This window comes from Ambystoma mexicanum, chromosome 6p, assembly GCF_040938575.1.
Source record: "Ambystoma mexicanum isolate Mex_15411 chromosome 6p, UKY_AmexF1_1, whole genome shotgun sequence".
Taxonomy (NCBI): Eukaryota; Metazoa; Chordata; class Amphibia; order Caudata; family Ambystomatidae; genus Ambystoma; species Ambystoma mexicanum.
In genome coordinates this window covers 58,433,633-58,459,132 of record NC_090935.1, presented here as the reverse complement: position 1 = coordinate 58,459,132, position 25,500 = coordinate 58,433,633, and positions in this window count along the sequence as shown.

Sequence of the window (25,500 nt, the reverse complement as noted above, 5' to 3'; positions counted from 1 at the left end):
CATTTTGCATGTGGTGTGCTATCTTGGTCTTAGCTGGAGTCTGGCTGTTGCATTTTGCATGTGGTGTGCTATCTTGACCTTAGCAGGAATCTGGCTGTTGCATTTTACCTGCAGTGTGCTGTCTTGGTCTTAGCTGGAGTCAGTCCGTTGCACTTTGCATGCAGTGTGCTATCTTGGTCTTAGATGGAGTCTGGCTGTTGCATTGTGCATGCAGTTTGCTATCTTGGCCTTAGCTGGAGTCTGGCTGTTGCATTTTGCCTGCGGTGTGCTGTCTTGGTCTTAGCTGGAGTCTGGCTGTTGTATTTTGCCTGCAGTGTGCTGTCTTGGTCTTAGCTGGAGTCTGGCTGTTGCATTTTGCCTGCAGTGTGCTATCTTGGCCTTAGCTGGAAGCTGACTGTTGCATTTTGCATGTGTTGTCCTATCTTGGTGTTAGCTGGTGTCTGGCTGTTGCTTTTTGCCTGAGGTGTGCTATCTTGGTCTAAGCTGGAGTCTGGCTGTTGCATTTTGCATGTGGTGTGCTATCTTGGTCTTAGCTGGAGTCTGGCTGTTGCATTTTGCATGTGGTGTGCTATCTTGACCTTAGCAGGAATCTGGCTGTTGCATTTTGCCTGCAGTGTGCTGTCTTGGTCTTAGCTGGAATCTGGCTGTTGCATTTTGCCTGCAGTGTGCTATCTTGGCCTTAGCTGGAAGCTGACTGTTGCATTTTGCATGGGTTGTCCTATCTTGGTGTTAGCTGGAGTCTGGCTGTTGCATTTTGCATGTGGTGTGCTATCTTGACCTTAGCAGGAGTCTGGCTGTTGCATTTTGCATGCAGTGTGCTATCTTGGCCGTATATGGAGTCCGGCTGTTGAACTTTGCATACAGTGTGCTACCTTGGCCTTAGCCGGAGTCTGGCTGTTGCACTTTGCATGCGGTGTGCTATCTTGGTCTTAGCTGGATTCTGGCTGTTGAACTTTGCATGCAGTGTGCTATCTTGGCCTTAGCTGGAGTCTGGCTGTTGCACTTTGCATGCAGTGTGCTATCTTGGTCTTAGCTGGATTCTGGCTGTTGCATTTTGCATTTGGTGTGCTATCTTGGTCTTAGCTGGAGTCTGGCTGTTGCATTTTGCATGCAGTGTGCTACCTTGGTCTTAGCTGGATTCTGGCTGTTACACTTTGCATGCAATGTGCTATCTTGGCCTTAGCTGGAGTCTGGCTGTTGCACTTTGCATGCAGTGTGCTATCTTGGTCTTAGCTGGATTCTGGCTGTTGAACTTTGCATGCAGTGTGCTATCTTGGTCTTAGCTGGAGTCTGGCTGTTGCATATTGCATGTGGTGTGCTATCTTGACCTTAGCTTGAGTCTGGCTGTTGCATTTTGCATGCAGTGTGCTATCTTGGCCATATATGGAGTTTGGCTGTTGCACTTTGCATGCGGTGTGCTACCTTGGTCTTAGCTGGATTCTGGCTGTTGCACTTTGCATGCTGTGTGCTATCTTGGCCTTAGCTGGAGTCTGGCTGTTGCACTTTGCATGCAGTGTGCTATATTGACCTTAGCTGGATTCTGGCTGTTGAACTTTGCATGCAGTGTGCTATCTTGGCCTTAGCTGGAGTCTGGCTGTTGCATTTTGCATGCAGTGTGCTATCTTGGCCGTATATGGAGTCTGGCTGTTGCACTTTGGATGCAGTGTGCTACCTTGGTCTTAGCTGGATTCTGGCTGTTGCACTTTGCATGCAGTGTGCTATCTTGGCCTTAGCTGGAGTCTGGCTGTTGCACTTTGCATGCAGTCTGCTATCTTGGTCTTAGCTGGGGTCTGGCTGTTGCATTTTGCATGCAGCGTGCTATCTTGGTCTTAGCTGGGGTCTGTTTGTTGCATTTTGCATGCAGTGTGCTATCATGGGCTTAGCTGGGACCTGGCTGTTGCGTTTTGCATGCACTATGCTATCTTGGTCTTAGCTTGGGTCTGTCTGTTGCATTTTACATGCAGTGTGCTAGCTTGGTCTTAGCTGGAGTCTGGCTGTTGCACTTTGAATGTAGTGTGCTATCTTGCTCTTAGCTGAGTCTGGCTGTTGCATTTTGCATGCGCTATGCTATCTTGGTCTTAGCTGGGGTCTGGCTGTTGCACTTTGCATGCAGTGTGCTATCTTGGTCTTAGCTGGGGTTGGCTGTTGCATTTTGCATGCGCTGTGCTATCTTGGTCTTAGCTGGAGTCAGTCTGTTGCACTTTGCATGCAGTGTGCTATGTTGGTCTTAGATGGAGTCTGGCTGTTGCATTGTGCATGCAGTGTGCTATCTTGGCCTTAGCTGGAGTCTGGCTGTTGCATTTTGCCTGCTGTGTGCTGTCCTGGTCTTAGCTGGAGTCTGGCTGTTGTATTTTGCCTGCAGTGCGCTGTCTTGGTCTTAGCTGGAGTCTGGCTGTTGCATTTTGCCTGCAGTGTGATATCTTGGCCTGAGATGGAAGCTGACTGTTGCATTTTGCATGTGTTGTGCTATCTTGGTCTTAGCTGGGGTCTGGCTGTTGCTTTCTGCCTGAGGTGTGCTATCCTGGTCTTAGCCCGAGTCTGGTTGTTGCGTTCTGCATGCAATGTGCTATCTTGGTCTTAGCTGGAGTCTGGCTGTTGCATTTTTCATGTGGCGTGCTATCTTGGTCTTAGCTGGAGTCTGCTGGTGCATTTTGCATGTGGTGTGCTACCTTGGCCTTATCAATCAGGAACCACAAATTAGCATCTAGATGCACACATTGGTCTTACCACACTACCAGCCCTGCATCAGGCAACACTTGCAGTTCCAGCCCTCACAAACCACAACACCTTTTTACTCCTACCTCGAATACTCAACAAGACAACGTTACCACGGTCCCTAAGCTCAAAGGTGCTCTTATAAACGCACGTTCTATCCAAGCTCATGCCCTTGATATTGCTGATCTCATTGTCTCAGACAACCTGGACCTACTTGCAGTCACGGAAACTTGGCTGCACGCAGCCTCTGGACCCTCTCTGACACTCGCTATCCCTGACAACTACACCATAATCAGGTGCGACAGAGATACCAACCAAACTAAGGGCGGCGGCTTAGCCGTCATATTCAAGAATACGCTTAACATCAGAATTGCGGACAGCCTTCAGTTACACTCAGCTGAATCGCTTTCTCTCAAACTATCTATCTCGCCCAATCACACAGCCACTGTTCACCTAATTTACAGGCCTCCTGGACCCACATCTACCTTCGTTGAAGACATCTCCTCTATTCTAGCATCCAGTGCGAAGCCTAGTTCCCAAATCATCATCCTGGGTGACTTCAACCTGGGTTACTTGGACAAGAATGACACCAAAGCCTCAGATCTTGCAAATGTCCTGACTGATTTCGGCTTCACACAACATGTCACAGAGCCCACCCACATCAAAGGTCGTACTCTTGACTGGATTGCCGACTTGAACTGTGCCCTTAATGATATTACTGTTTCCCCCTGCGCTTGGTCTGACCACCATCTTATTTCGTTCTCTATTAACACTAGCCCTCCTGAGGACACACAAAACCTCGCACCGCCCTCGCGCACACGGAATAAAAAAGACATCACTGTTGAGAAACTCTTACCACTCATCCTTCCATTATTGCACGCAGCTTCAGAGTCCTGCACTGACCCCACAGCATTAGTAGACACTTATAATCGTGTTATGCTAAAAGCCCTTAATACTATCGCCCCTATCAAACTGCGTAAACAAAAACCACGGACCCACTTGAACTCTTGGTTCACTCCGCAACTACGTGACCTACGCAAAGAAAAAAGAAAAGCAGAGGCCTCATGGAAAAGTATCCCCTCCCTGGCCAACAAAAATAATCTTACGCTAGCCACCCTGGCCTATAAAGAAGCCATCCTTGCTGCCAAAAAGGAAGCTTATAATAAAAGAATCACCCAAGCCCGCTCTAACACTAAGGAACTGTTTAAGATACTTAAGGAACTGGAGTCCCCTATCGCTCCTCTCAATAAGTGTACCCCTGACACTGATTGGTGTACAAACATCCAACATGCTTTACTAGACAAAATCACCACTCTCCAAACTAAAATCAAAGCAAAAAAAAACTACCTCTCAAGTTCAACGAGCACCACCCTGAATTATAAAATACAAGCACTCAATCACAACTTCAAACCATTCAGCTTCTCTCCCCTCTCCATCAAGGAAGTAGAAATCATCATATCTAAACTAAAACCTTCCAATTGCCAAGGTGATGCATGCCCCGCTGTCATCATTAAGGAAGCCGCACCCAAGCTCGCCCCATTTATTACCTCCTTCATAAATGCCTCCTTTGAATCAAGCACCGTACCTGACAACCTTAAGGATGCCTGGGTCATACCATTAATTAAAAAAGCCAATCTTGACCCCAGCAACCCTTCAAACTACAGGCCCATCACCACTGTGCCTTTCCTGCTTAAAATCCTTGACCGCGCAGCCTATCTCCAAATCCAGGAGTATCTCGAACGCAACAATCTACTAGGGCTGAGACAATCTGGTTTCCGTCCCAGGCATGGCACTGAGACAGCTTTACTGGACCTGAAAACCCAAATCGAGGACCTGAAAGACAAGGGCAAATTGGCACTCCTGCTCCTCCTTGATCTCTCAGCTGCCTTCGACCTGGTTGACCACCAAATTCTCTGTCATCATCTCAAAATCGCCGCCCACTTCTCGGAAGCAGCCACTTCTTGGATCAGTTCATTCCTTGCCAACAGAACCATGAGGGTCTTCTCTCCACTAGCAGCGGCTGACCCCTCCCACGTCCCCTGTGGAGTCCCACAAGGATCCTGTGTATCTCCCACCCTTTACAATGTGTTTACTAAACCACTCTTTGATATCCTTGATTATCTGGGTGTCTCCTACACTAATTATGCGGATGACACCCAGATACTCATCCCTATCACTGGTGATTTTGTAACCGATTCAAAATCTCTTAATACGGTCTACTCCGTCATCCAGGCCTGGATGGCCAATCATGGGCTCTGCCTTAACGACGAAAAAACAGAGTTAATCATCCTGGGCTCCCAAACTAAACTCGCGAAACTTGACGCCAACTACAATTCCTTCACTATTGACGGGATTGACATCAAAGTGGCCAATGTCACCAAAACTCTAGGAATCTACCTTGATTCTACCCTGTCCCTCACACGACAAACCAATGCAGTTGTCTCTGCATCGTCCTACACCTGCAAATTTATTACAGCCTGCAGGCCATTCCTGACTCCAGACAATTGTCTGACCCTCGCGAGAACCCTCATCTTATCCAAAATAGACTATTGCAATGCCCTATACCTTGGGACGAGCCAAAGAAATCTGGACAAACTACAGGTCACACAAAACAACGCCATTAGGGCAGCATTCAACATACCTAGACGGAATCATATAGCCACTATCAGACGCAACATCCAGTGGTCACCTATCTTGCACCGCATATCACTCAAATCACTTGTGCTCACACACAAGGCACAGAACAATGCAGCTCCAGCCTACTTAATATCACGTTTCTCGCATCACACAGCCACTAGACCCTTGAGAGCTGCCCAGGCGCACACTTTGGACATCCCCAGCTTCAAATTACGCTCGGCAGGAGGGTCAAGTTTTCCGGTCCTTGCTGCCAAGCTCTGGAACTCACTCCCCAATGCACTAAGGAACATTCCGCTTTGCCACGTATTCAAAACCAAAGCTAAACTTTGGTTACGAGAACAAGACATCCTGTAAATTTGTAACTGCTCACAGCGCGTACCCTTCTACTGTAACCTTGGGTACTGCTACTTTGTTGTTATTATCTATGTCATTTTCACCCGTTATGTTATACTGTATCATTGTCATTTTCACCGTTCATGTTATACTGTATCACTACCTATGTAACTGTTAACCTCTTCTCCTGGAACCTGTAACTTCTCCTCTGTAACTTGTAACTGCCTACTAAACATGCGCCCGCAAGCCTCCGGGCAAGGTGCGCAATACAAATAAAATAAATACAAATACCTTGACCTTAGCTGGAGTCTGGCTGTTGCATTTTGCATGCAGTGTGCTATCTTGGCCATATATGGAGTCTGGCTGTTGCACTTTGCATGCGGTGTGCTACCTTGGTCTTAGCTGGATTCTGGCTGTTGCACTTTGCATGCAGTGTGCTATCTTGGCCTTAGCTGGAGTCTGGCTGTTGCACTTTGCATGCAGTGTGCTATCTTGGTCTTAGCTGGATTCTGGCTGTTGAACTTTGCATGCAGTGTGCTATCTTGGCCTTAGCTGGAGTTTGGCTGTTGCACTTTGCATGCAGTGTGATATCTTTGTTTTAGCTCGCGTTTGGCTGTTGAATTATGCATGCAGTGTGCTATCTTGGTCCTAGCTGGAGGCTGGCTGTTATACTTTGCATGTAGTGTGCTATCTTGGTCGTATCTCGAGTCTGGCTTTTGCATTTTGCATGCAGTGTGCTATATTTGTCTTAGATGGGGTCTGGCTGTTGCATTTTGCATGCAGTGTGCTATCTTGGTGTTAGCTTGCGTCTGTCTGTTGCATTTTGCATGTGTTGTGCTATCTTGGTCTTAGCTGGGGTCTGGCTGTTGCTTTTTGCCTGAGGTGTGCTATCCTGGTCTTAGCTGGAGTCTGGTTGTTGTGTTCTGCATGCAATGTGCTATCTTGGTCTTAGCTGGAGTCTGGCTGTTGCATTTTGCATGTGGTGTGCTATCTTTGTCTTAGCTGGAGTCTGGTTGTTGCACTTTGCATGCAGTGTGCTATCTTGGCCTTAGCTGGAGACTGGCTGTTGCATTTTGCCCACAGTGTGCTGTCTTGGTCTTAGCTGGAGTCTGGCTGTTGTATTTTGCCTGCAGTGTGCTGTCTTGGTCTTAGCTGGAGTCTGGCTGTTGTATTTTGCCTGCAGTACGCTGTCTTGGTCTTAGCTGGAAGCTGACTGTTGCATTTTACATGCGGTATGCTATATTGGTCTTAGCTGGAGTCTGACTGTTGCACCTTGCATGCAGTGTGCTATCTTGGTCTTAGCTCGCGTCTGGCTGTTGCACTTTGCATGCAGTGCACTATCTCTGCCTTAGCTGGAATCCGGCTGTTGCACTTTGCATGCAGTGTGCTATCATGGTCTTAGCTGGATTCTGGCTGTTGCATTTTGCATGCAGTGTGCTATCTTGGTCTTAGCCGGAGTCTGGCAGTTGCATTTTGCATGTGGTGTGCTATCTTGGTCTTAGCTGGGGTCTGGCTGTTGCATTTTGCATGCAGGGTGCTATCTTGGTCTTAGCTGGGGTCTGTCTATTGCATTTTGCATGCAGTGTGCTATCATGATCTTAGCTGGGACCTAGCTGTTGCATTTTGCATGCACTATGCTATCTTGGTTTTAGCTTTAGTCTGGCTGTTGCACTTTGCATGCAGTGTGCTATCTGCGTTTTAGCTGGAGTTTGGCTGTTGAATTTTGCATGCAGTGTGCTATCATGGTCGTATCTGGAGTCTGGCTTTTGCATTTTGCATGCAGTGTGTTATTTCTGTCTTAGATGGGGTCTGGCTGTTGCATTTTGCATGCAGTGTGCTTTCTTGGTCTTAGCTTGAGTCTGACTGTTGTATTTTGCATGCGTTGTGCTATCTTGGTCTTAGCTCGGGTTGGCTGTTGCATTTTGCATGCGCTATGCTATGTTGGTCTTAGCTGGAGTCAGTCTGTTGCACTTTGCATGCAGTGTGCTACCTTGGTCTTAGATGGAGTCTGGCTGTTGCATTGTGCATGCAGTGTGCTATCTTGGCGTTAGCTGTAGTTTGGCTGTTGCATTTTGCCTGCTGTGTGCTGTCTTGGTCTTAGCTGGAGTCTGGCTGTTGTATTTTGCCTGCTGTGTGCTGTCTTGGTCTTAGCTGGAGTCTGGCTATTGCATTTTGCCTGCAGTGTGCTATCTTGGCCTTAGCTGGAAGCTGACTGTTGCATTTTGCATGCATTGTGCTATCTTGGTCGTATCTGGAGTCTGGCTTTTGCATTTTGCATGCAGTGTGTTATTTCTGTCTTAGATGGGGTCTGGCTGTTGCTTTTTGCCTGAGGTGTGCTATCCTGGTCTTAGCTGGAGTGTGGTTGCTGCGTTCTGCATGCAATGTGCTTTCTTGGTCTTAGCTGGAGTCTGGCTGTTGCATTTTGCATGTGGTGTGCTATCTTGGTCTTAGCTGGAGTCTGGCTGTTGCATTTTGCATGTGGTGTGCTATCTTGGTCTAAGGTGGAGTCTGGCTATTGCATTTTGCATGCAGTGTGCTATCTTGGTTTTAGCTGGAGTCTGGCTGTTGTACTTCGCAAGCAGTGTGCTATCATGGTTTTAGCTGGGCTCTGGCTGTTGCATTTTGCATTTGGTGTGCTATCTTGGTCTTAGCTGGAGTCTGGCTGTTGCATTTTGCATGTGGTGTGCTATCTTGGTTTTAGCTGGAGTCTGGCTGTTGCACTTTGCATGCAGTGCGCTATCCTGGCCTTAGCTGGAATCTGGCTGTTGCATTTTGCATGCAGTGTGCTAGCTTGGTCTTACCTGGGGCCTGGCAGTTGCATTTTGCATGCACTATTCTTGGTCTTAGCTGGGGTCTGGCTATTCCATTTTGCATGCAGTGTGCTATCTTGGCCTTAGCTGGAGTCTGGCTGTTGCATTTTGCATGCAGTGTGCTAGCTTGGTCTTAGCTGGGGCCTGGCTGTTGCATTTTGCATGCGCTATGCTATCTTGGTCTTAGCTGGGGTCTGGCTGTTGCACTTTGCATGCAGTGTGCTATCTTGGTCTTAGCTGGATTCTGGCTGTTGCATTTTGCATGCAGCATGCTAGCTTGGTCTTAGCTGGATTCTGGCTGTTGCATTTTGCATTTGGTGTGCTATCTTGGTCTTAGCTGGAGTCTGGCTGTTGCACTTTGCATGCAGTGTGCTATCTTGCTCTTAGCTTAGTCTGGCTGTTGCATTTTGCATGCGCTATGCTATCTTGGTCTTAGCTGGGGTCTGGCTGTTGCACTTTGCATGCGGTGTGCTATCTTGGCCTTAGCTGGAGTCTGGCTGTTGCATCTTGCCTGCAGTGTGCTGTCTTGGTCTTAGCTGGAGTCTGGCTGTTGTATTTTGCCTGCAGTGTGCTGTCTTGGTCTTAGCTGGAGTCTGGCTGTTGCATTTTGCCTGCAGTGTGCTATCTTGGCCTTAGCTGGAAGCTGACTGTTGCATTTTGCATGCGTTGTCCTATCTTGGTGTTAGCTGGTGTCTGGCTGTTGCTTTTTGCATGTGGTGTGCTATCTTGGTCTTAGCTGGAGTCTGGCTGTTGCATTTTGCATGTGGTGTGCTATCTTGACCTTAGCAGGAGTCTGGCTGTTGCATTTTGCATGCAGTGTGCTATCTTGGCCGTATATGGAGTCCGGCTGTTGAACTTTGCATGCAGTGTGCTACCTTGGTTTTAGCTGGATTCTGGCTGTTGCACTTTGCATGCAATGTGCTATCTTGGCCTTAGCTGGAGTCTGGCTATTGCACTTTGCATGCGGTGTGCTATCTTGGTCTTAGCTGGATTATGGCTGTTGAACTTTGCATGCAGTGTGCTATCTTGGCCTTAGCTGGAGTCTGGCTGTTGCACTTTGCATGCAGTGTGCTATCTTGGTCTTAGCTGGATTCTGGCTGTTGCATTTTGCATTTGGTGTGCTATCTTGGTCTTAGCTGGAGTCTGACTGTTGCATTTTGCATGCAGTGTGCTACCTTGGTCTTAGCTGGATTCTGGCTGTTGCACTTTGCATGCAATGTGCTATCTTGGCCTTAGCTGGATTCTGGCTGTTGAACTTTGCATGCAGTGTGCTATCTTGGCCTTAGCTGGAGTCTGGCTGTTGCACTATGCATGCAGTGTGCTATCCTGGTCTTAGCTGGATTCTGGCTGTTGCATTTTGCATTTGGTGTGCTATCTTGGTCTTAGCTGGAGTCTGACTGTTGCATTTTGCATGCAGTGTGCTACCTTGGTCTTAGCTGTATTCTGGCTGTTGCACTTTGCATGCAATGTGCTATCTTGGCCTTAGCTGGAGACTGGCTGTTGCACTTTGCATGCAGTGTGCTATCTTGGTCTTAGCTGGATTCTGGCTGTTGAACTTTGCATGCAGTGTGCTACCTTGGCCTTATCTGGAGTCTGGCTGTTGCACCTTGCATTCAGTGTGCTATCTTGGTCTTAGATGGAGTCTGGCTGTTGCATATTGCATGTGGTGTGCTATCTTGACCTGAGCTGGAGTCTGGCTGTTGCATTTGCATGCAGTGTGCTATCTTGGCCATATATGGAGTTTGGCTGTTGCACTTTGCATGCTGTGTGCTACCTTGGTCTTAGCTGGATTCTGGCTGTTGCACTTTGCATGCAGTGTGCTATCTTGGCCTTAGCTGGAGTCTGGCTGTTGCACTTTGCATGCAGTGTGCTATCTTGGTGTTAGCTGGATTCTGGCTGTTGAACTTTGCATGCAGTGTGCTATCTTGGCCTTAGCTGGAGTCTCGCTGTTGCACTTTGCATGCAGTGTGATATCTTTGTTTTTGTAACGCTCACCTGATTCCCGCAGAGGCGCCGGTCTTGACTGGGTGAATGCCGTATCTTCAAAGGTGATGTGTAACACACGGTTGGCTCTTTGGGCTGGACCTCTGTGCACTGTATGTCTGACTCGAAGAGTAAGATGTCTGCAGATAGAAAATATGGGATTAATGAACTGGGGTTATTGGGTGCCTCTCTCCTCTTCCCTTTCTCTTCTCCTGTAGAACCCCAAAGGTTAACACCCTCACCTTAGGTAAGTGAACACCGAGCTCTCCATCTGCCTCGGGGCAGGGTGCCGTAACCAGTTTCTTCACTGGATAAGGGTGCAGGCCTCTTGACCTCAGAGGACTGCTGTCCGTCGTTAACTGCACGAACGGTAAGTTCTGGGCACTTCAAATGTCTTAAAAGTCTTCTGTAATGATATCTCTTGTTTTGCAGGGTTCCGGCGATGGCGGATGGCGGGCTGATGAGAGTTGAGGATCGAACCCGCGTGAGGAATAGAAGCGCCTGAAAGCACGTAAGTAAGCGCTTGTAGCCTGCTTCACGATGCGCACTAACTGTCCATTTTATCTTGCAGGTACAAGTTCGGAGCTTTAGAGAAGCTGAAGGGTGCTGGAATACCCACTGGATTCGGCGTGGGAAGGAGTAATGGCACGTGAGTAATAAAGTTGCCCAATGTCTTTAAACGCACCTTCTTTTGTCTTTCAGATGCGGGATGCAGCGCCGAAGGCCTCCGGAGCGTGCAAAGAGCTGGTAAGCTTTTGTCTTTCAGATGCCGGAATGCAGTGCGAAGACCTCCGGAGCCTGCGAAGAGTAGGTAAGCCTTTGTCTTTCAGATGCCGGAATGCAGCGCGAGGCGTTGGTGACAGCCGATGGACCAGGTAAGAGATGCGCTGCCACTGAAGACCGTAGTGCTAACCTGTTCTTTCTTTGTCTTTACAGGTGCTGCTGAAGACTGGATTCCAGGATGGTAAGCCTTTGTTCCCTTAGGCCCAGGATCAGAAGCAGAAGACACGATGAGCGTTCTGCTGCAGAGAATGCAGAATAACGCAAAGCAAGATTCATCCATCGGGTGTGGTTTAAATAGCCTCCTGTAGTGCTAAGGTGTCTCCTTCCACAGCCACGCCTAGGTAAGAAAAGAGTTCCTGCTTTCCAGAAGAGTTCCAGTGTTCTGAACCTAGGGAGTGGCTCCTGCCCCACCCAACAGGAACAGTAGTCCCAAACAGAAGAGGATCAGGGGTTCAACTGGCAGGTAAGTAAGCAGCATGGTCTGCTGCAGGTAAGTCCACCCAAGCATTATGAGCCCGGCGCTTCCAGCGCTGGGACTGGGCATCTTTATGAGCCTGGTGCCACTAGCGCCAGGACAGGGTCCAAAAGGTCCCAATTGGGACTGGCTGGTACTCGGAACCGGGGTTATGGGTCTGCTTCCAAGGGAGTCGGGCAAGTCCTGATCTTTTGGAAGCAGAGATCATGACAGCACCCCCCTCAAGGCCCCTCCCAAACCGGGCTTCTCCGGGGGTTTGGGCTTGTTAGGAAATGTTCGATGAAATCTTTTGATTAGACGAGGCGCGTGGACATATTCTGCAGGTTCCCAGGATCTTTCTTGGGGACCGTAGCCTTTCCAGTCAATCAGGTAAAATAGTTTAGATTTGCAGATCTTGGAATCCAGGATGCTTTTGACTTCAAACTCGAGTTCTCCATCAACTAGAATAGGTTTTGGAGATGTAGTTAGTCGGGTTTGAGGTTGCACAGGTTTTAATAGAGAGACGTGGAAGACCGGATGTATCTTCATGTGAGGGGGCAAGTCCAACTTGACCGCTACTGGATTTACTATGGTAGTGATGGAATAGGGACCAAGGTATCTTGGGTTGAATGTGCGTGGTCCTTTTAGAGGTAGATATTTGGTGGATAACCAGACTTGATCTCCTACTTGATATTGGGGGGCTTCCTTCCGATGTTGGTCTGCTCCTTTCTTGTATTGTTCTTTGGCCCTTTGAAGGTGAGAAACGGCTTCCTTAAAGGCTTGGGTGATTGTAGAATGCAGGTGGTCTACTGCTGGTGTTCCAAGATCTTGGAGTGGATCCAACTCCGAGGTTCGAGGGTGACTACCGTATAAAAGAAAAAACGGGGTCTTCCCAGTTCCCGAGTGGACAGAGTTATTGTAGGCATATTCGGCTATCCAAAGGATATCTTTTTAAGTTTTTTCAGTTTGTTGTAGCATGCAGCGCAAATACTGTTCCAGAGTTTGATTGGTCCTCTCGGTTTGTCCGTCGGTTTGAGGGTGGTGGCTGGTCGAAAGTCTCACATCAATTTGAGCCGACCGACAGCAACTTTGCCAACAATGAGAAATAAATTGACTACCTCGATCCGAAATTAGAACTGAAGGAAAACCGTGCAGTCGGACGATGTTTTCGAGAAATTCTCGGGCCAGAGTTGCTGCTGTTGGTAAGCCTTTGAGTGGAATGAAATGCGCCATCTTGGAGAATAGGTCCACGATTACTAGGATCGTATTGTATCCGGAGCATGGAGGTAGATCGGTGATGAAGTCCATAGAAAGCATATGCCAAGGGCGAGGCGGGATGTCAATAGGGCGTAAGAGGCCGGCTGGTTTTTCCTTTTGACTCTTGTTTTGGGCGCATACTCCACAGGACATTATAAAGTCTCTGATATCTTTTTTCCAAGACGGCCACCAGAAGTAGCGCTTGATCTTTTCCGAGGTCTTGGTCATACCGGGATGTCCTTCCATTAAAGAATCGTGATAACAAGAGATTACCTTTTTCTGTAAATCTGTGCTGGGCAGGTATAACCGTTCTTGGAAATATAATAGGTTGTCCTTCACCGCTAAAGTCCTTTCCCTGCAGATGCCAATTCTGTATGTCTGCTGGAGTTACCAGTAGCCTGGCTTTATCCTTAACTTCCTCTATGGATTGTGTGGCGATTACACCTAGAATTCTTTGTTCGGGAATGATAGGTACAGGTTTAGGATTGATCAAATGTTCTTCCACTCCCATCCGAGAAAGGGCATCAGCTTTACCGTTTTTTGTACCAGGTCGATAGGTAATTATGAAGTCAAACTCAGCAAAGAATAGTGCCCAACGGAGTTGCCTAGAGGATTGAGCTTTTGCGGTTTTCAAATATTGCAGGTTTCGGTGATCTGTAATCACAGTAACGGTGTGTCGGGCCCCCAGAAGATAATGCCGCCAAGCCTTAAAGGCGGACTTGATAGCTAGAAGTTCCTTATCAGTAATAGTGTAATTGATTTCAGGAGGCGAGAATTTGCGGGACCAAAATGCCACGGGATGCAACTGATTGGTTACTGGGTCCTTTTGTGATAGAACTGCCCCCATGGCAAGGCTCGAAGCATCAGTTTCAAGGATGTAGGGGAGTTCTGGGCGAGGATGTTTTAAGATCGGTGCAGAGATAAATCTAGTCTTCAAATTCTGGAAAGCTTGATCCGCCTCGGTAGACCATTCAAAACGTTTGTTTTTCTTTAACAAGGCGGTGATGGGCTGGACTATTCGAGAGAATTCGGGGATAAACCTGCGGTAAAAGTTAGTGAAGCCTAACATGCTTTGAACACCTTGTACGGAGGATGGCGATGGGCATTTGAGAATTGCATCGACCTTCTTTGAATCCATACGCACTCCGCTAGGTGATAATATGAATCCCAAGAATTCAACTTCAGTCACGTTGAAAACACATTTTTCCAACTTAGCGAAAAGTTTGTGTTGACGCAATCTCTCGAGGACCATTTTCACGTGTTTCCGATGTTCAGTTTCCGATGAAGAATAAACGAGGATGTCGTCAATGTAAACAACAACACACACATCTATGAGCTCTCTGAGGACATCGTTCATAAAGCGGCCGGGGCATTGCAAAGTCCGAAGGGCATGACCTGATATTCAAATAGCCCATACTTGGTGCGGAAGGCCGTCTTCCATTCATCGCCCTCTTTTACTCGTACCAAGTGGTAGGCTCCTCTAAGATCCAGCTTTGTATATATGCATGCTTTTCTGACTTGGTCCAGGAGTTCAGGGATCAAAGGTAACGGATATCTATTCTTAACGGTGATCTGGTTCAGGGCGCGATAATCTATACACGTTCTACGGTCCCCTTCTTTTTTTGGAACGAAGAACAAAGCTGAGGAAGCAGGGGACTTGGAAGGACGAATAAACCCATTCGCTAGGTATTGATCCAGGTATTGTCGGAGGTGAAGATTCTCAGGCTCGGTGAGGGCATAAATTCTACTACAAGGAGGAGTAGATCCAGGTATCAGGTCTATCTGGCAGTCATAAGACCTATGAGGAGGTAGAGAGTTAGCCTGATCCTTCCGGAAAACATCTTGGAATTCTAGGTATTCAGGAGGTAACTGGGGAGCCTCCGAGGAAATTGCTGCCAGTGCAACACCAGGTCGAGGGTGACAAGTAGAGACACATTCTGGAAACTGAACCGTTCTTGCTCGCCAATCGATCTGAGAATTGTGCTTCTCTAACCAAGGAATTCCTAGAATAATCTGGAACTGAGGGGTCTTGATCACATCGAACACAATCTTCTCATGGTGTCCATCTTGACTTACTAGCGTCACTTCTTGGGTGGTATGCGTTACTGGTCCGGAGGCTATCTCCGTACCATCCACCGTAGTAATGACGTCCTTTACAGCCTTTGGACAAAGAGTCAGATTCATCCTCAAAACCATTTCATGATCCACATAATTGCCGATGGCACCGCTGTTGACGTAAGCTTCTATCGCATGTAATCGATCCGGATGTTCAGGGCTAATGAGGACCATAGGTATCACGAAATGCGAGGTCACTGAACTGGTTTTAACGCTCGGCAAGAGGACCTCTATTCTTGTCGGGCAAGGTCGTTTCCCTGCTCACAGTTTGTGACCCTGGAAACTGCAGCTCCTACTGCCTTCTTGGCTGGTTTCACCGGACAGTCTCGAAGAAAGTGCCCCGAGTTTCCGCAATAGAGGCATAATTGCAGCTGTTTTCTCCTTTCTCGCTCCTTTTGTGTTAGTGGTCCTTTCAGGCCCCCTATTTGCATGGGTTCTCTGGAGTCTACTCCTTTGGTAGGAGTTGGTGGTTTGGAAAATACTAAAGCATCAAACTTGGAACGATCGGCCTTCCTGTTCTGCAGTCTGTGGTCAATTTGAACGACTAAGTCAATATAGTCCGAACAGTCTTGTGGGGGATTCACTACTTGGGCTAACACATCTTTGAGCTCTCCACATAGACCTCTATAAAACAGCGTAATCCTTTTGTCCTCAGGCCATCGAGTTTCCACTATCAGTCTGTTGAAAGACGCAATATAAGCCAAAAGGTCTTGATTACCCTGTCGCAATGAAAGGAGCTCATTGTCCAAGGCCTGCCCCTGTGAATGTCTTGCAAACAGTTTTTCCATACTGCGCTGAAAAGCTTGAAAATCATGGAGAACCGGATCATCTTGATTAACTAGAGGGATCGACCAGTCTGCCGCATTGCCACTAAGGTACGAAAGCACGAAAGCTACCTTAGCTTGATCAGTTGGAAAGGCTGCTGGTCGGCATAAGAAGTGCAACCGGCACTGATTAATAAATACTGCAAACCTCTTTGGGTCACCAGAAAATCGTTCGGGCGGAGCCAGAGGTACATTCCCAGGTAGGTTGATCTGCACTGGGTTCGTAGAGGATGTTGAAGGAAGATTTGCCCCTGATGCGGGTAACGGAGTTTGTCCGGCTTGTGACTGTAGCAATTGTCTAGCGAGATCGTCTGTTCGCTCCTTGGAAATAATCAGTTCCCTTCTTAGAGCATTCATTTCCTGACGGGCTGCATGCACTTCTGCTCTTAGTTCCCCAAGTAACTGGACTAGCTGGTCGGTATCCGAGGTTTCCATAGCGCCTGGGTGGGAGTTTTGCGGTAGGCTTTGTGTTCTGTAACGCTCACCTGATTCCCGCAGAGGCGCCGGTCTTGACTGGGTGAATGCCGTATCTTCAAAGGTGATGTGTAACACACGGTTGGCTCTTTGGGCTGGACCTCTGTGCACTGTATGTCTGACTCGAAGAGTAAGATGTCTCCAGATCGAAAATATGGGATTAATGAACTGGGGTTATTGGGTGCCTCTCTCCTCTTCCCTTTCTCTTCTCCTGTAGAACCCCAAAGGTTAACGCCCTCACCTTAGGTAAGTGAACGCCGAGCCCTCCATCTGCCTCGGGGCAGGGTGCCGTAACCAGTTTCTTCACTGGATAAGGGTGCAGGCCTCTTGACCTCAGAGGACTGCTGTCCGTCGTTAACTGCACGAACGGTAAGTTCTGGGCACTTCAAATGTCTTAAAAGTCTTTTGTAATGATATCTCTTGTTTTGCAGGGTCCCGGCGATGGCGGATGGCGGGCTGATGAGAGTTGAGGATCGAACCCGCGTGAGGAATAGAAGCGCCTGGAAGCACGTAAGTAAGCGCTTGTAGCCTGCTTCACGATGCGCACTAACTGTCCCTTTTATCTTGCAGGTACAAGTTTGGAGCTTTAGAGAAGCTGAAGGGTGCTGGAATACCCACTGGATTCGGCGTGGGAAGGAGTAATGGCACGTGAGTAATAAAGGTGCCCAATGTCTTTAAACGCACCTTCTTTTGTCTTTCAGATGCGGGATGCAGCGCCGAAGGCCTCCGGAGCGTGCGAAGAGCTGGTAAGCTTTTGTCTTTCAGATGCCGGAATGCAGTGCGAAGACCTCCGGAGCATGCGAAGAGTAGGTAAGCCTTTGTCTTTCAGATGCCGGAATGCAGCGCGAGGCGTTGGTGACAGCCGATGGACCAGGTAAGAGATGCGCTGCCACTGAAGACCGTAGTGCTAACCTGTTCTTTCTTTGTCTTTACAGGTGCTGCTGAAGACTGGATTCCAGGATGGTAAGCCTTTGTTCCCTTAGGCCCAGGATCAGAAGCAGAAGACACGATGAGCGTTCTGCTGCAGAGAATGCAGAATAACACAAAGCAAGATTCATCCATCGGGTGTGGTTTAAATAGCCTCCTGTAGTGCTTAGGTGTCTCCTTCCACAGCCACGCCTAGGTAAGAAAAGAGTTCCTGCTTTCCAGAAGAGTTCCAGTGTTCTGAACCTAGGGAGTGGCTCCTGCCCCACCCAACAGGAAAAGTAGTCCCAAACAGAAGAGGATCAGGGGTTCAACTGGCAGGTAAGTAAGCAGCATGGTCTGCTGCAGGTAAGTCCACACAAGCATAATGAGCCCGGCGCTTCCAGCGCTGGGACTGGGCATCTTTATGAGCCTGGTGCCACTGGCGCCAGGACAGGGTCCAAAAGGTCCCAATTGGGACTGGCTGGCACTCGAAACCGGGGTTATGGGTCTGCTTCCAAGGGAGTCGGGCAAGTCCTGATCTTTTGGAAGCAGAGATCATGACAGTTTTAGCTGGCGTTTGGCTATTGAATTATGCATGCAGTGTGCTATCTTGGTCTTAGCTGGAGACTGGCTGTTATACTTTGCATGTAGTGTGCTATCTTGGTCGTATCTGGAGTCTGGCTTTTGCATTTTGCATGCAGTGTGCTATCTTGGTCTTAGCTTGCGTCTGACTGTTGCATTTTGCATGTGTTGTGCTATCTTGGTCTTAGCTGGGGTCTGGCTGTTGCTTTTTGCCTGAGGTGTGCTATCCTGTTCTTAGCTGGAGCCTGGTTGTTGTGTTCTGCATGCAATGTGCTATCTTGGTCTTAGCTGGAGTCTGGCTGTTGCATTTTGCATGTGGTGTGCTATCTTTGTCTTAGCTGGAGTCTGGCTGTTGCACTTTGCATGCAGTGTGCTATGTTGGCCTTAGCTGGAGACTGGCTGTAGCATTTTGCCTATAGTGTGCTGTCTTGGTCTTAGCTGGAGTCTGGCTGTTGTATTTTGCCTGCAGTGTGCTGTCTTGGTCTTAGCTGGAGTCTGGCTGTTGCATTTTGCCTGCAGTGTGCTATCTTGGCCTTAGCTGGAAGCTGACTGTTGCATTTTACATGCGGTGTGCTATATTGGTCTTAGCTGGAGTCTGACTGTTGCACCTTGCATGCAGTGTGCTATCTTGGTCTTAGCTCGAGTCTGGCTGTTGCACTTTGCATGCAGTGCACTATCTCTGCCTTAGCTGGAATCCGGCTGTTGCACTTTGCATGCAGTGTGCTATCTTGGTCTTAGACAGAGTCTGGCAGTTGCATTTTGCATGTGGTGTGCTATCTTGGTCTTAGCTGGGGTCTGGCTGTTGCATTTTGCATGCAGGGTGTTATCTTGGTCTTAGCTGGGGTCTGTCTGTTGCATTTTGCATGCAGGGTGTTATCTTGGTCTTAGCTGGGGTCTGTCTGTTGCATTTTGCATGCAGTGTGCTATCATGATCTTAGCTGGGACCTGGCTGTTGAATTTTGCATGCACTATGCTATCTTGGTTTTAGCTATAGTCTGGCTGTTGCACTTTGCATGCAGTGTGCTATCTGTGTTTTAGCTGGAGTTTGGCTGTAGAATTTTGCATGCGGTGTGCTATCTTGGTCGTATCTGGAGTCTGGCATTTGCATTTTGCATGCAGTGTGTTATTTCTGTCTTAGATGGGGTCTGGCTGTTGCATTTTGCATGCAGTGTGCTTTCTTGGTCTTAGCTTGAGTCTGACTGTTGCATTTTGCATGTGTTGTGCTATCTTGGTCTTAGCTTGGGTTGGCTGTTGCATTTTGCATGCGCTATGCTATCTTGGTCTTAGCTGGAGTCAGTCTGTTGCACTTTGCATGCAGTGTGCTATCTTGGTCTTTGATGGAGTCTGGCTGTTGCATTTTGCCTGCTGTGTGCTGTCTTGGTCTTAGCTGGAGTCTGGCTTTTGCATTTTGCCTGCAGTGTGCTATCTTGGCCTTAGCCGGAAGCTGACTGTTGCATTTTGCATGCATTGTGCTATCTTGGTCTTAGCTGGGGTCTGGCTGTTGCTTTTTGCCTGAGGTGTGCTATCCTGGTCTTAGCTGGAGTGCGGTTGCTGCGTTCTGCATGCAATGTGCTTTCTTGGTCTTAGCTGGAGTCTGGCTGTTGCATTTTGCATGTGGTGTGCTATCTTGGTCTTAGCTGGAGTCTGGCTGTTGCATTTTGCATGTGGTGTGCTATATTGGTCTAAGGTGGAGTCTGGCTGTTGCATTTTGCATGTGGTGTGCTATCTTGGTTTTAGCTGGAGTCTGGCTGTTGCACTTCGCAAGCAGTGTGCTATCATGGTTTTAGCTGGGCTCTGGCTGTTGCATTTTGCATTTGGTGTGCTATCTTGGTCTTAGCTGGAGTCTGGCTGTTGCATTTTGCATGTGGTGGGATATCTTGGTTTTAGCTGGAGTCTGGCTGTTGCACTTTGCATGCAGTGCGCTATCCTGGCCTTAGCTGGAATCTGGCTGTTGCATTTTGCATGCAGTGTGCTAGCTTGGTCTTAGCTGGGGCCTGGCTGTTGCATTTTGCATGCACTATTCTTGGTCTTAGCTGGGGTCTGGCTATTCCATTTTGCATGCAATGTGTTATTTTGGCCTTAGCTGGAGTCTGGCTGTTGCATTTTGCATGCAGTGTGCTAGCTTGGTCTTAGCTGGGGCCTGGCTGTTGCATTTTGCATGCGCTATGCTATCTTGGTTTTAGCTGGGGTCTGGCTGTTGCACTTTGCATGCAGTGTGCTGTCCTGGTCTTATCTGGAGTCTGGCTGTTGCACTTTGCATGCAGTGTGCTATCCTGGCCTTAGCTGGAGTCTGACTGTTGCACTTTGCCTGCAGTGTGCTTTCTTGGTCTTAGCTGGAGTCTGGCTGTTGCATTTAGCCTGCAGTGTGCTATCTTGGTCTTAGTTGGAGTCTGGCTGTTGGATTTTACCTGCAGTGTGCTATCTTGGTTTTAGCTGTTGTCTGGCTGTTGCATTTTGCATGCAGTGTGCTATCTTGGTCTTAGCTGGATTCTGGCTGGCTGTTGCACTTTGCATGCAGTGTGCTAACTTGGCCTTAGCTGGATTCTGGATGTTGCACTTTGCATGCAGTGTGCTATCGGCCTTAGCTGGAGTCTGGCTGTTGCACTTTGCATGCAGTGTGCTATCTTGGTCTTAGCTGGATTATGGCTGTTGCATTTTGCATGCAGTGTGCTATCATGGTCTTAGCTGGGACATGACTGTTACATTTTGCATGCACTATGCTATCTTGGTCTTAGCTGGGGTCTGTCAGTTGCATTTTCCATGCAGTGTGCTGTCTTGGTCTTAGCTGGAGTCTGGCTGTTGTATTTTGCCTGCAGTGTGCTGTCCTGGTCTTATCTGGAGTCTGGCTGTTGCACCTTGCATGCAGTGTGCTATCTTGGTCTTAGCTGGAGTCTGGCTGTTGCATTTTGCCTGCAGTGTGCTATCTTGGTCTTAGCTGGAGTCTGGCTGTTGGATTTTATCTGCAGTGTGCTATCTTGGTTTTAGCTGTTGTCTGGCTGTTGCATTTTACATGCAGTGTGCTATCTTGGTCTTAGCTGGATTCTGGCTGGCTGTTGCACTTTGCATGCAGTGTGCTATCTTGGCCTTAGCTGGATTCTGGATGTTGCACTTTGCATGCGGTGTGCTATCTTGGCCTTAGCTGGAGTCTGGCTGTTGCACTTTGCATGCGGTGTGCTATCTTGGTCTTAGCTGGATTCTGGCTGTTGCATTTTGCATGCAGTGTGCTATCCTGGTCTTAGCTGGAGTCTGGCAGTTGCATTTTGCATGCAGTGTGCTATATTGGTCTTAGCTGGGGTCTGGCTGTTGCATTTTGCATGCAGTGTGCTATATTGGCCTTAGCTGGAGTCTGGCTGTTGCATTTTGCCTGCAGTGTGCTATCTTGGTCTTAGCTGGAGTCTGGCTGTTGTCTTTTGCATGCAGTGTGCTATCATGGTCTTAGCTGGGACATGACTGTTGCATTTTGAATGCACTATGCTATCTTGGTCTTAGCTGGGGTCTGTCATTTGCATTTTGCATGCAGTGTGCTGTCTTGGTCTTAGCTGGAGTCTGGCTGTTGTATTTTGCCTGCAGTGTGCTGTCCTGGTCTTATCTGGAGTCTGGCTGTTGCACTTTGCATGCAGTGTGCTATCGTGGCCTTAGCTGGAGTCTGACTGTTGCACTTTGCCTGCAGTGTGCTATCTTGGTCTTAGCTGGAGTCTGGCTGTTGCATTTTGCCTGCAGTGTGCTATCTTGGTCTTAGCTGGAGTCTGGCTGTTGGATTTTACCTGCAGTGTGCTATCTTGGTCTTAGCTGGATTCTGGCTGGCTATTGCACTTTGCATGCAGTGTGCTAACTTGGCCTTAGCTGGATTCTGGATGTTGCACTTTGCATGCAGTGTGCTATCGGCCTTAGCTTGAGTCTGGCTGTTGCACTTTGCATGCGGTGTGCTATCTTGGTCTTAGCTGGATTCTGGCTGTTGCATTTTGCATGCAGTGTGCTATCTTGGTCTTAGCTGGATTCTGGCTGTTGCATTTTGCATGCAGTGTGCTATCTTGGTCTTAGCTGGAGTCTGTCAGGTGCATTTTGCATGCAGTGTGCTATATTGGTCTTAGCTGGGATCTGGCTGTTGCATTTTGCATGCAGCGTGCTATCTTGGTCTTAGCCATTGTCTGTCAGGTGCATTTTGCATGCATTGTGATATATTGGCCTTAGCTGGAGTCTGACTGTTGCACTTGGCCTGCAGTGTGCTATCTTGGTCTTAGTTGGAGTCTGGCTGTTGCATTTTACCTGCAGTGTGCTATCTTGTTCTTAGCAGGAGTTTGGCTGTAGGATTTTATCTGCAGTGTGCTATCTTGGTTTTAGCTGTTGTCTGGCTGTTGCATTTTGCATGCAGTGTGCTTTCTTGGTCTTAGCTGGATTCTGGCTGGCTGTTGCACTTTGCATGCAGTGTGCTATCTTGGCCTTAGCTGGATTGTGGATGTTGCACTTTGCATGCGGTGTGCTATCTTGGCCTTAGCTGGAGTCTGGCTGTTGCACTTTGCATGCGGTGTGCTATCTTGGTCTTAGCTGGATTCTGGCTGGCTGTTGCACTTTGCATGCAGTGTGCTAACTTGGCCTTAGCTGGATTCTGGATGTTGCACTTTGCATGCAGTGTGCTATCGGCCTTAGCTGGAGTCTGGCTGTTGCACTTTGCATGCAGTGTGCTATCTTGGTCTTAGCTGGATTATGGCTGTTGCATTTTGCATGCAGTGTGCTATCATGGTCTTAGCTGGGACATGACTGTTACATTTTGCATGCACTATGCTATCTTGGTCTTAGCTGGGGTCTGTCAGTTGCATTTTCCATGCAGTGTGCTGTCTTGGTCTTAGCTGGAGTCTGGCTGTTGTATTTTGCCTGCAGTGTGCTGTCCTGGTCTTATCTGGAGTCTGGCTGTTGCACCTTGCATGCAGTGTGCTATCTTGGTCTTAGCTGGAGTCTGGCTGTTGCATTTTGCCTGCAGTGTGCTATCTTGGTCTTAGCTGGAGTCTGGCTGTTGGATTTTATCTGCAGTGTGCTATCTTGGTTTTAGCTGTTGTCTGGCTTTTGCATTTTACATGCAGTGTGCTATCTTGGTCTTAGCTGGATTCTGGCTGGCTGTTGCACTTTGCATGCAGTGTGCTATCTTGGCCTTAGCTGGATTCTGGATGTTGCACTTTGCATGCGGTGTGCTATCTTGGCCTTAGCTGGAGTCTGGCTGTTGCACTTTGCATGCGGTGTGCTATCTTGGTCTTAGCTGGATTCTGGCTGTTGCATTTTGCATGCAGTGTGCTATCCTGGTCTTAGCTGGAGTCTGGCAGTTGCATTTTGCATGCAGTGTGCTATATTGGTCTTAGCTGGGGTCTGGCTGTTGCATTTTGCATGCAGTGTGCTATATTGGCCTTAGCTGGAGTCTGGCTGTTGCATTTTGCCTGCAGTGTGCTATCTTGGTCTTAGCTGGAGTCTGGCTGTTGTCTTTTGCATGCAGTGTGCTATCTTGGTCTTAGCTGGATCTGGCAGTTGCATTTTGCATGCAGTGTGCTATCATGGTCTTAGCTGGGACATGACTGTTGCATTTTGAATGCACTATGCTATCTTGGTCTTAGCTGGGGTCTGTCATTTGCATTTTGCATGCAGTGTGCTGTCTTGGTCTTAGCTGGAGTCTGGCTGTTGTATTTTGCCTGCAGTGTGCTGTCCTGGTCTTATCTGGAGTCTGGCTGTTGCACTTTGCATGCAGTGTGCTATCGTGGCCTTAGCTGGAGTCTGACTGTTGCACTTTGCCTGCAGTGTGCTATCTTGGTCTTAGCTGGAGTCTGGCTGTTGCATTTTGCCTGCAGTGTACTATCTTGGTCTTAGCTGGAGTCTGGCTGTTGCATTTTGCATGTGGTGTGCTATCTTGGTCTTAGCTGGAGTCTGGCTGTTGCATTTTGCATGTGGTGTGCTATCTTGACCTTAGCAGGAATCTGGCTGTTGCATTTTGCCTGCAGTGTGCTGTCTTGGTCTTAGCTGGAATCTGGCTGTTGCATTTTGCCTGCAGTGTGCTATCTTGGCCTTAGCTGGAAGCTGACTGTTGCATTTTGCATGGGTTGTCCTATCTTGGTGTTAGCTGGAGTCTGGCTGTTGCATTTTGCATGTGGTGTGCTATCTTTACCTTAGCAGGAGTCTGGCTGTTGCATTTTGCATGCAGTGTGCTATCTTGGCCGTATATGGAGTCCGGCTGTTGAACTTTGCATGCAGTGTGCTACCTTGGCCTTAGCCGGAGTCTGGCTGTTGCACTTTGCATGCGGTGTGCTATCTTGGTCTTAGCTGGATTCTGGCTGTTGAACTTTGCATGCAGTGTGCTATCTTGGCCTTAGCTGGAGTCTGGCTGTTGCACTTTGCATGCAGTGTGCTATCTTGGTCTTAGCTGGATTCTGGCTGTTGCATTTTGCATTTGGTGTGCTATCTTGGTCTTAGCTGGAGTCTGGCTGTTGCATTTTGCATGCAGTGTGCTACCTTGGTCTTAGCTGGATTCTGGCTGTTGCATTTTGCCTGCAGTGTGCTATCTTGGCCTTAGATGGAAGCTGACTGTTGCATTTTGCATGCGTTGTCCTATCTTGGTGTTAGCTGGTGTCTGGCTGTTGCTTTTTGCCTGAGGTGTGCTATCTTGGTCTAAGCTGGAGTCTGGCTGTTGCATTTTGCATGTGGTGTGCTATCTTGGTCTTAGCTGGAGTCTGGCTGTTGCATTTTGCATGTGGTGTGCTATCTTGACCTTAGCAGGAATCTGGCTGTTGCATTTTACCTGCAGTGTGCTGTCTTGGTCTTAGCTGGAGTCAGTCCGTTGCACTTTGCATGCAGTGTGCTATCTTGGTCTTAGATGGAGTCTGGCTGTTGCATTGTGCATGCAGTTTGCTATCTTGGCCTTAGCTGGAGTCTGGCTGTTGCATTTTGCCTGCGGTGTGCTGTCTTGGTCTTAGCTGGAGTCTGGCTGTTGTATTTTGCCTGCAGTGTGCTGTCTTGGTCTTAGCTGGAGTCTGGCTGTTGCATTTTGCCTGCAGTGTGCTATCTTGGCCTTAGCTGGAAGCTGACTGTTGCATTTTGCATGTGTTGTCCTATCTTGGTGTTAGCTGGTGTCTGGCTGTTGCTTTTTGCCTGAGGTGTGCTATCTTGGTCTAAGCTGGAGTCTGGCTGTTGCATTTTGCATGTGGTGTGCTATCTTGGTCTTAGCTGGAGTCTGGCTGTTGCATTTTGCATGTGGTGTGCTATCTTGACCTTAGCAGGAATCTGGCTGTTGCATTTTGCCTGCAGTGTGCTGTCTTGGTCTTAGCTGGAATCTGGCTGTTGCATTTTGCCTGCAGTGTGCTATCTTGGCCTTAGCTGGAAGCTGACTGTTGCATTTTGCATGGGTTGTCCTATCTTGGTGTTAGCTGGAGTCTGGCTGTTGCATTTTGCATGTGGTGTGCTATCTTGACCTTAGCAGGAGTCTGGCTGTTGCATTTTGCATGCAGTGTGCTATCTTGGCCGTATATGGAGTCCGGCTGTTGAACTTTGCATACAGTGTGCTACCTTGGCCTTAGCCGGAGTCTGGCTGTTGCACTTTGCATGCGGTGTGCTATCTTGGTCTTAGCTGGATTCTGGCTGTTGAACTTTGCAT